General features: G+C 32.9%; 1 long non-coding RNA gene across 2 annotated transcripts in view; it reads right to left on the bottom strand.

Moving 5' to 3' along the window:
- The window catches only part of LOC127720172 (uncharacterized), a 159,541-nt gene that overhangs the window by 86,059 nt on the left and 62,239 nt on the right, over window positions 1-11,243 (bottom strand). The window lies entirely within an intron of this gene.

Below are 11,243 nucleotides of genomic sequence, written 5' to 3'. Positions count from 1 at the left end.
TAATTTTCAATGTGTAATGTTGAAGGCTTTGATGTCTAAAAACAATCAATTATAGTTTTTTTATTGTGATGTCAATTACATCTTTTCATATCTGAAGAAAATTTATTATTGTCAGAGACCATATCAAATTGGATTAATAAATTATTCAGAATCGTTATAGAAGATAACATAGGAAAACAATGAAAATGTAAGATAAACAGTTAACAATTTGATCTTTAAAGTAAGCATTTGTCGAAATGAATCTACTATGTTTATGTTCTTGTTTAGAAAATGATATAATTAAATAACAAATAGAAAAATAAATGAATTTTTCAAAGTAAAATGTTTTCGTTCGATCAATATTAGCAAATGCAATATATTATATCAACTAAATGTTCTACGCATAAAATTTACAGAGTGCTTTGAATATTTTTCTTTGTCTGATTTCAAACATACAAGTTCTTTAACAATAAAAATGTGCTTTAAAACTTGCGTTTAAGACCTTAAATTCAACACCACTGAATACTATATACATTTTTTATGCTTAAGGGAAATGAGAATTTTAGGGTGAAAAAATCTTCACATCTCCATCAAAAACGGGAAGTGTAAGTACAAACCCGGTGATATATCTAATTTTGTAGGTCACATTCGAGGAAAAAAGGACGAGATTGTAGTTACGACAATTGGAACATATCCGTCCGTGTGAAACAGATATTCCATAACGATCAACCAACTCGTGATGGCGTCCTTGAAATTTACAAAGGGTTGGTTTCAACTTCACTACTATGAATTCTTGGTTTAATAGCTTCCTTGTAAGCAGCAACCCTCTATCAAGGAAATCATGATAGCTATCGGTTACCGAACGGTCTTAAACAATGAGAAAAACACATACCGCATAGTCAGCTATAATAGGCCCCCGAAATGACAAATGTTAGATAACAGAACATAGAAAAATAAAAACTGAACAACACGAACCCCACCAAAAACTTGGGTTGAACTAACGTGCTCCAGAAGGGTGAGCAGGTCCTGCTCCACATGTGACACGCATCGTGTTACTAATGTAATTACAAGTTTGTAACAAGTCTACTTCTGTAGGTCATATTTGAGGAAAATGTTGTGGTTACTACAGTTGGAACAAAACCGTCGTTACCAACTCGAAATGTGGTCCGTAAAATTTTCGAAAGATGACTTCACCTTCTCAATTTGGAACTCTTGGTTTAATAGCTTTATTGATAGGCATTATAAGCTCTGAAATATCGTATCAACAGGGAGATATATACCCAACATACATGAACAACTGGATTGCTATTACGTTGTTGAAAATATTACATCTCACAATCGAAAATAGTAATATGTGTATTTTTATTCTACACGTTTATACAAATAACATGTAAAAAGCCTACTTTATTTCTGTCTGTAATGGATCCGTCACCGTACTGATTATAATATACTATTGATTCCAAAAATTGTTTGCCGGGGTAGTTAGGACATAGTAAAAATGAGAAAAGAAACGAGGAATGTGCCAAAGAGATAACAGCACGACCAAAGAGCAGAAAACAGCCCAAGGCCACCAATGGGTCTTCAACAAAGAGAGAAGATCCCGCACCGGGAAGCGGGCTTCAGCTGGCCCTTAAACAAAAATGTATATTCAGCTCGAACTGTAATAATATTGATGAGGAATATAGGGTTATATCATTATATTGATGACTATGAATGTTCCGAGGAAGAGACACTTATATTGCACTAGGTTGCAATTCCAGTATATATCCTACGAGGTATAATGTTCAACAATATTCGGTGTCCGTATTACTCATTCCTAAGTTTATTCTGTTTATGTTTATCATAAACAGTCCTGCCAAACCCTGAATTTCATTGTGCGACAAAGCGTATTGTATATAAAGATAAGAAGATGGGGGTATAATTGTTAATGAGACAACCGTCAACCAGTGACAAAATGACATAGAAGTTAACAACTATAGTCACCGTACGGTCTTCAACAATGGGAAAAACCCCTACCGCATAGCCATTTAAAAAAGGCCCCGAAATGACAAATAAACAATTCAAACGTCCTGATTAATGCACAAAGTAATAAATGAAAAAACAAATATTATATACAGCAACAAACGACAACCACTGAATTACAGACTGATGACTTCGGAAAGGCACATACAGAATGTTTCGGGGTTAAACTAGTTTGAAGGCGCCAACCCTCCCCTAACCTGGGACAGTGGTGTAACAGTACAACATACATGTAAGAACAAACTATAAAAATTAGTTGAAAAGGGCTTAACTCGTCAGATTGATACAAAGCAGAAATGCATCGAACAAAAACACAGACCGGACATGGCAGGGTACTTATACATCCCCACAACATAAAAAGACACTTTAAGTACAGATATGAGAGTACTCGCAGTTACTGACAGCTAGTTGAATTGGTTACATTTTAGAATAGGTTTATTCAAAGGAGCAATATGTATGCATATATTACATTAACTTCAGAAAACGACGTATGGGAACTGAAAAATAATCCCATACCGTATAGTCATCGATAAAAGGCAAATTGTGAAACAATTCAAAAAGTAAAATAACAAAAATACCGAACTCCAAGGGAAATTCAGAACGGAAAGTCCTTTATGAAATGGCAAAATGAAAATCTCAAACACATCTAACGAATGGAAAAACCTGTCATATTCCTGGCTTGGTACAGTCATTTCCTTATGTAGAAAATGGTGGAATAAACCTGGTTTAATAGCTAGCTAAACCTCTCCATTGTATGACAGCCGCATATAACAGGTCCCAAACGGTCTGATATATGACAAAACAATAAACGAAAAATAAATTTGACGGACAGCAAACAACGTCAACCACGAAATTACAGGCTCATGACAAGGAACCTGTACATATAGAATCTGACGGGTTTCAAAAAAATATGAGCGCTCAACCCTACCACAACTTGGGACAATGGTGTAATAACACGACAAAGTAAAATGAAGTTGGAAATTGCTTTATTCATAGAACGACACGAAGCACAAAAAGCAACCGATAGGACGACAAAAGATACACAGTACCAATCTAAAAATACTTGCAGTTACTGAAAGCTAGTTCAAAGCCAATAACAACTAGTAAATAAATCATGTTCTCCGAGACTAAAGTAGTAACCAGTACATATCAAACGGATTTGGTGATTTTTAATTGTTGTGGTATGGTTGACACATCAATAAAATTGAGAATGGAAAAGGGCAATGTGTCAAAAGACGAGCAGAAAACAGCCCACGGCCACCAATGGGTCTTCAACACAGCGAGATAATCGCTCACCCGGAGGCGGGTTTCAGCTGGCCTCTAATCCATAAAGTATGCTACAGTCCCTGTAACGTAAAAGTTAACACTTTTTTCATTCGGGAATCGTACGTACAGCGTTCGGGAATCGTTCGTATAGAGTTCGGTCATCGTTCGTACATCATTCGTATAGCGTCCGTACAACGTTCGGTCAGCGTTCGTTCATCGTTCGTTCATCGTATGGTAAATGTCATCGTTTAGGGTTTTGTATATCGTATGGTTCATGGTATCGTTAAGCGTTTTATTTGTCGTATGGTACATGGTATGGTTTTGCGTTTAGCGTTTCGTTTATCGTATAGTATATGATATCGTTAAGCGTTTCATCTATCGTATGGTATATCGTTTTGTTAAGCGTCTGATATATGTTAGGGTTTTATTTCAGAAACTTATTTCAATTATTATTTTGAGTTAAAATAAATTAATATAAAAAGATGCGGGATAAAAAAAAAACAATTATTAGTTTGGATTGATTGAAAGTTGGTTGCGTACTAGTATATCCCAAACAACCAAACGGATGCCCCCACTTTGGCAAGTTTTTTTTTTACTGCCAGCCGTGAGAAAACCTTTAGTGACCATATTTATATCCTTTTGTCACCCTTTGGACTATATTAGATTGGAAAGATTGGATTGGAAACATTTCACTTGTTAATTAAAGCAAATAAGTTATCTTATTTATTATATATTTTGTTTCATACTAACTGCGTAGTTCTTGATGTCTTTTTGTGATTTTGAATCATTTCAAATTCGATCTTATAAAATGTTAAAAAAAAAACTAACCTATACAATAACCTTAGTTAATTGAAACGTGAACTATTTATTTACATAAAACATATTTAGTCGTAAAAATAGTATTGGTTGTAAACGTTTTATCTTGATTGAGAAACGTTTAGCAATGCAATAAACTTACTTTAAATGTACTATAACTTAACGTAGATTTCGAACTGTAAACCATATCTTACCGATAGAAAAAAAATCTGCAACTAATATCATTATAGAATACCCTGCTATATAAAACGAAGGGGAAACATTTCCTTACACCACATTTTGACATGAATAACATGAGACCAATTTGAAATACCGCGAAATAAGTCTCTCTCTTTCTCTCTCTCTCCTCCACCAAATATTTCCTTGAAACAATAAATTATATATAATGTTCTATAAATGAGGCTTTATATGAGATACACGTTTTATATTTAAATGTATTTAAAGAAAAGACAAGACATCCATGGTATTTGTTCCCCTCAATGTCACAGTCTGATATAAACCGAAAATTGCCAGGGATATATAAAAATTCGTTGAAGACTTCTATGGAACCAGCGTCGCTTGTGATTCCTGCTGTCGTTGTTAAAACTGTTATTTTGACTGTAAACAGTGCTTAAGTCCATGTATGAGTAAAATACAGAATTAAAAAAATAACTCTACCGTTTTTTATATTTCTTTATTTTAGAGGTAAGCTCCTGGCCAAGTTTCACCAATTTTAACGCAAATCATTTACCTTAAATAACCAATCAATTGTATTCTAAAAGTTGTTGATTTGTTCTGTGTACGAATACATGAAATATTTGTCACTGGACGTTATGCATGCAATCGATGATCAAATACAAATCTACAGTATTTATAAACATACTGCAGTTGTATATATGAAAGAGACTAAATAATATAAATTTTAATTATTTTACGCATATTTGAAGGATCGAAATAACCACTTCCACAAATGGTTGTTATTGAAAGACTTTAAATTTTACAAATATCACATGCCTCTATGAAATTTCATATCGACGCACCAAACTATTTCCTTTTATCGTGCATAGCTCATTTTCCAAATCACTTAAGGTTTTTAACGATCTTCTTACTTGTTCATTACATTCTAAAATTAAAATCGTACACAAATTGCCAAAACTTTTATTCTCAGGCTAGACAGCGTAAAAGATGAATACTGTTTTGTTAGTGTACACACGGTGTTTTGAAGGCCGATATCCAATTTCGCTGAAAAAGAATTAATTTGCGCCGCAAATTAATTAGGCTAATTCTTTTTTCGTATCACTTTATTTTAAAAACTGCAGCATTCATTTGCGCCAATAAAACAAGCATGTAATTGCGCAAATGTTATAGACTTATTTGCAAATTGTTGTTCTTAGTGCACTGAGGAGGCCCTTTGCGGTATTTCTACTTGTTCACTAAGAACAAAATATTGCACTAAGGACCAGTCCTGATGGAATGATAGAATTGACACAAAAAACATGGCATATAGAAGGAATACAATTTCAAATTTTATAATCATATCTTTAGTACCCGGTAATTATAAATTTATTTAATGTTGTATCGACACGCGCCACCCTCTGTTGATTGTCACCTGTGTAATCGAAAGCAATTCATGTTCGTTCAACCTTGAACCGTTTTGAATCCGCTTGTATTTTAAATTAACATGTTTATGATATTTCAATTGTCTCTGATTTTTTTCGTCTGTTTGTTACTGTCGTATTTCTTTTGTTTTTCTGACTGTTATATTTTTTAGTTCAATGTAATAATGTATGTTCTACTATATTTTTATTTTTTTTTCCTTTTAATTTCTCTTGGTTGTTTGTAAACTTCACTTTTTTATAATTCTCTAGTATTTTTTTATTACAAAATATTTTAGAATGTATATACTTGTTTACCAGCACATTAGATACACATGACTGTTCAAAGTATAACAGTTTATTACATTTTTGTCGAGCCTGCGACTTTTGTCGCAAAAGCGAGACGTATATCGATCCTACATTCCGTCGTCGGCGTCGGCTAGCGACATCCACATACTCACTCTGTGGTTAAAGTTTTTGAAATTTTAATTACTTTCTTAAACTATCCAGGATTTCTACCAACAGAAGAATGTTTATGATCATAAGATAGTATCCAGAAGTAAAGTTTGGAAAAAAAATCCTGGTTATCTGTGTTTTACTTACATGTATAAATGGATTTTTTTCTCTCAGTTAACATTACATTCATTCTGTGGTTAAAGTTTTTGAAATTTAAATAACTTTCTTAAAATATCCCGGATTTCTACCAAACTTGGATAGAAGCTTGTTTATGATCACAAAATAGTATCCAGAAGTAAATTTTGTAGAATAAATCGTATTTTATTTATAAATGGAGTTTTTCTGCCAGCTAACATTATTTTCACTCTGTGGTTAAAAGTTTTAAATTTTTTAAAAACTTTCTTAAACTATCCTGGATTTGTACCAGTGGCACGCGCTGATTACAAAGTCATTTAACTTCAAAATAATAAAATCTATTCACACCAAACTTTATATTTATGAGTTATATACTCATATCTTCTTTTATCCATGTTCTTTGTGGTCTTAAAACATCGTTTTAGTGTCCTTAGTGCAAACACGTTGGTCTTAGTGCACTAAGAAGTCCTTTGCGGTATTTCTGCACACCGTTTTGATATTTAATTAATAACTGGATTCCCTCCTCCTAGCTATTTACGGGCTAGTTTCTGAGTGCTTAATGCATGTATGTGATCTTATTCACCATTCAAAATGATTGTGCACGAGTCATCTCTAAACAGCCTTGCAAAGCATGATTTAACAGCGCGCATTATGTTTCCATTTAATTTCTCCTTTTTCTATAATAAGTTCAAATGTTGCTTTATTAAATGCACCTAGGTACGTATTTGTAAACTTAATATGTTATTACTTTATTTCATGTATGTTTTGTGTCTTCTTTTTTGGCTTCAATTACTTTTTTTTTTTTTATTGACTTATTCGTAAATCGAAAAACGCAGAAACCTAAATAGAATCATATGGCATTGAATGATTTCTCCAACTCAAAACTAGTTATAGATGCCTCTTAAATTTTATTTTTCTCGTTGGGTTGCTTGTCCATTAATTGACGTTTACGCAGTATTCTTTTTTTCGGTATTTGTAAAAAGCCGCTCATCGATCAATTTCACAAGAAATCTAATACTCGTAATTCATGTACATTGAAGTTTATCTTGCTATCAATTTTTCGTATACGCACACAGATAAAATAAATGAAACACTTTTAAGCTGTTTAAATCATGCAGTTAATTTTGAAAATATGGTTTTGAAAAACCGGTTATTTCTGTTTAATACTTTTCTGTCCCTTTTCTTAATAATTAGGACACGTGCCACTGGTTAATATAGAACTAGTCAACCATGAATAATCCCAAACAACAAATTTTTTGATTGGTTAGTCATACTTGCTTATCAATTTCGTATTGTTTTCGGCTGAGACTACTATAACAGTTTTTTTTTATATAGATTAGACATCCCATCAAACGTTAGTTTTCCCGTTTGAATGGTTTTACACTAGTAATTTTTGGGGCCCTTCATATAGCTTACTGTTCGGTGTGAGCCAAGGCTCCGTGTTGAAGACCGTACTTTGACCTATAATGGTTTACTTTTTTAAATTTTGACTTGGATGGAGAGTTGTCTCATTGGCACTCATACCACATCTTCTTATATCTATAGTAGTCTCAGTTTTTGGCAATATTGTAACAATATCCTTTAGAATTTTAAATTGCTTTAGTCGTTTAATATATAATTTATTTTTGTTGTTGTTCACGATTAATATTTTTAGATTGATAATACAATTGCATCATTTTTTAAGCATTATAGAAGTCACAGTAAACATTAAACTTATGCATGGCTGAAAAGAAATATACGAAAACGATAGGTGCAATGTTCATGCAGCCTTGCAAATAATATTTAAAAAAAAAACATTTAATTAAACTCAAGACTTTAATTTAAGTATTTTTGATAGGATGTTGAAGTTTCCAGAACATAGAAAATACACAAGAAAATCTATTAGTACACTAGTCTATCAAATGTGCTTGCTGTCCATTTTACAATATATTATTGAAGAATTTAGTGTTTTCTTATTCATTCTGACATCTGTGTCCCTGGATCTGAAAAAGAAATTGCGAGGACGTTATGCTTATCAGTTTACCTTTAAAATGATATTTCAAACAAAATGGCCCTAAAGGTAAATGTCATCGTCAGATGTATAATGGAAGGTGATAAACACTTAAGAATATATATCACCTGCTGGTTCTTTTTACCTGGACACAGATCTTATTACGTAACAAGTTCGAATGTAAAATTATCGAATTGGTATATTCAGTCGAATGTATACGGTATCTCTGGACTGGGGTTTTTAAGATATTTTGATCTGACAATGTATGAAAATTTATTTGTGCTTCAAATCACTGATTTCAAATTATAGACCAATCTCATTATTATCAACAGTGGGAAAAGTATTTGAAAAAATTGTATTTAAAATGTATACTGACCGACTTTAGAAACGCAACACTAGATTATTCTTTTTAAATTTTTGAATGAATGTGGCACTGTCAAAAGCAATGACTGCCTGTAACAAACGCCAAAATTATTGTCAGAAAGATCAACCAATTCTGTTCCACATGTTTTGGGTTCTGTTTTACACCTTCTGAATATGCGGTTGTTCCACCCATTACAATGGGTTTTGGCAATTATGCGGCTGAAACTTCAGGGCTTTAAATGTTTTTCTTCAGTGGAATCTTTGGCAGTTCAGGTTATGGAAAACGTTTATGACATGAATCTGTGTGCAATGGCATTCGACAATTTGATAAGCAGTTGACGTTGCGGCCGTAAACATGTCTCGCAAATGACGTTGCGTAATCAAATTCTATTGACGTTGCATTGTCACTACATGATGATCTGGTCATTGATGGTAAGCAACAATTCCTGTCTACCTGTATCGATGTCGGAAGGACAGTAAGACGGGTTTCTGAAGTCAAACTGTATGGTTGCAGCACGTTCACGTTTTCTTGTTTGCAGTATTCTTATGGGCTGATTTAGTTTTTTATTCCTCAGTCTTGGCAATATGGAGATGCAACATTTTTTAACTGATTTAAGTGTGGCCAAGGATTAAAAGAACTGTTTCACGAAGCAAAACAAACTGAAAAAATCTTTTATGGGTTTCAAATTTCGCTTTACGAAATTCGTGCGACTTCAAAAATCCGGTATGTTCAATAACCACAGGTAAGTCAGATGTTGATTTTTTCTTAAGAGAAAGAAGTATGGTAAGCATGAACAGTAGTTGTATGAGAATCAAACATGATGTGGGAAAAAAAAATCAACAAAATGAGTGTTGCGTTTTTAAAGTCAGTCAGTATATTTAATCACTTAATTAGTTATATTTCAAATATACAAGAAAGCGTTTTTGTTTCAAGTTCATATTCGCCTTTTTAGAATACTAATGCAGGAGTTCCACAAGGCTCTGTATTAGGTTCCGTACTATTCCTTATTGATGTATATGAGATAGCTGGTAATTTGATAAGTCTAACTCGATTGTCTGCTGATGAAACATCCCTTTCTAATTTAAGTATTATAGTCCTTACACAATAGAGGATGTCTTTAATAGCGATTTAGAACAAATTTCAGCATGGTCTAAAGATTGGCTTATTGATTTTAATCCTAACAAGACAATTACTATGCTATTCTCCTGTAATTCTTCCCCAGATGATATTAAAATAGAACTTCAAAATCAAGTAGTAGAATTGTCTCCTATCATAAACACTTAGGGATTTCTTTTGATTCCAATGGTAAATTCTATACACATATATAAAACGTTTTAAATTGTGCAAGCACAAGATTAAATTTCTAAAAAGAATTGAAATATGTATTGACTAGAAATCAGTATCTTAATCGTATAAACTTAACACTTATAAGATTAATTATGGAATATGCATGTGAGTTATGGGATGGCTGTACTCAACAAGATTCCGACAATCTAGAACATGACGTTTAGTTGGAAGCAGGAAGATTAGTAACTGGGTTGTCCGTGTTTTCTAGTCCGGAAGTTATATATTTTCAGTGGTACAGGCCCACATTTGCTAGTGGACAGAAGAAAATCCAGAAAGCTCAATATGTTCTATTCTTCACATAAAGAGGGACTGCCTCTACGATTTAATGCCACTTTTTCAGTTATAAATAGATATAACCAGAAAAATTCTTTTTTTTTCTTCATCTACTTCTATCGAATGAAATAGTCTAAACCCCGACATATGTACGTCCAGAAATATGATTATATTTATCTAACTTGATACAGACACAATTGCACTCCAATCTTTATTATTAAGGACAGTTGATTGGATAAAAGTGATGGATTGCCACGCCTATATTAAAACTGAGGTCCTATGAACTGACTTCAGATAGCTCCCAGTATTCGAATTTGATAAAAAATGGTTGTGGTGGTGTGGGGGGGGGGGGGGGGGGGGGGAGTCAGATCATCGTTTCTATAGTTCTATATCTTTTATTTTTCTACCATTTCAGTTTTCTTTATTCTTCTGCCAATCAATCTGTATAATAATTGTCCTAAGCAAACATGTAATTTTTGCCACTGGATGTTAAGCAACAAACAATCACCTCTTTATTCTGTTATCTATATTTATTTAAATCTATTGGTCCCATGAGTCTCTGTTCTTTAAACCCCATCAGCGACATATATTATATATCTCTGACCCCATTCATATCCTCATAAATGATAACCTTTTCCTAGCCTCATACATATACGTACATTGTAACTGAAACAGGAAAAATATACAGTCATATTACTGTATGCTGGAACTAATAGATAAACGTATTAGTTCCAGATTATCTTCTATAAAATGCAATTGCGTTTTAATTAGAAACAATGACAACCAAATTCTTTTTTTGTGGAAAGAGTGGGGGGACAGTTTTTTTTTAAACAAATTATTGGTTTCCTTTGAAAATAGTAGTGAAAAGAAAATACGACATTTAGTTTATAAAAATGATAATGTGAGAATTTTGTTATGAAGACATATCCCATACATCGATACTTATATTCTTGGCACTAAACATTTATTTGTACATATTTATTTAAAACACAGATTTTGGTTAGTAATTTCTTTCCTGGTCAGG

This window comes from Mytilus californianus, unplaced genomic scaffold (genome assembly GCF_021869535.1).
Source record: "Mytilus californianus isolate M0D057914Y unplaced genomic scaffold, xbMytCali1.0.p SCAF_11, whole genome shotgun sequence".
In the NCBI taxonomy this organism is placed as follows: domain Eukaryota; kingdom Metazoa; phylum Mollusca; class Bivalvia; order Mytilida; family Mytilidae; genus Mytilus; species Mytilus californianus.
The sequence above is the reverse complement of the archived record's forward strand: the minus strand, read 5'-3'. Positions and strand labels throughout refer to the sequence as shown.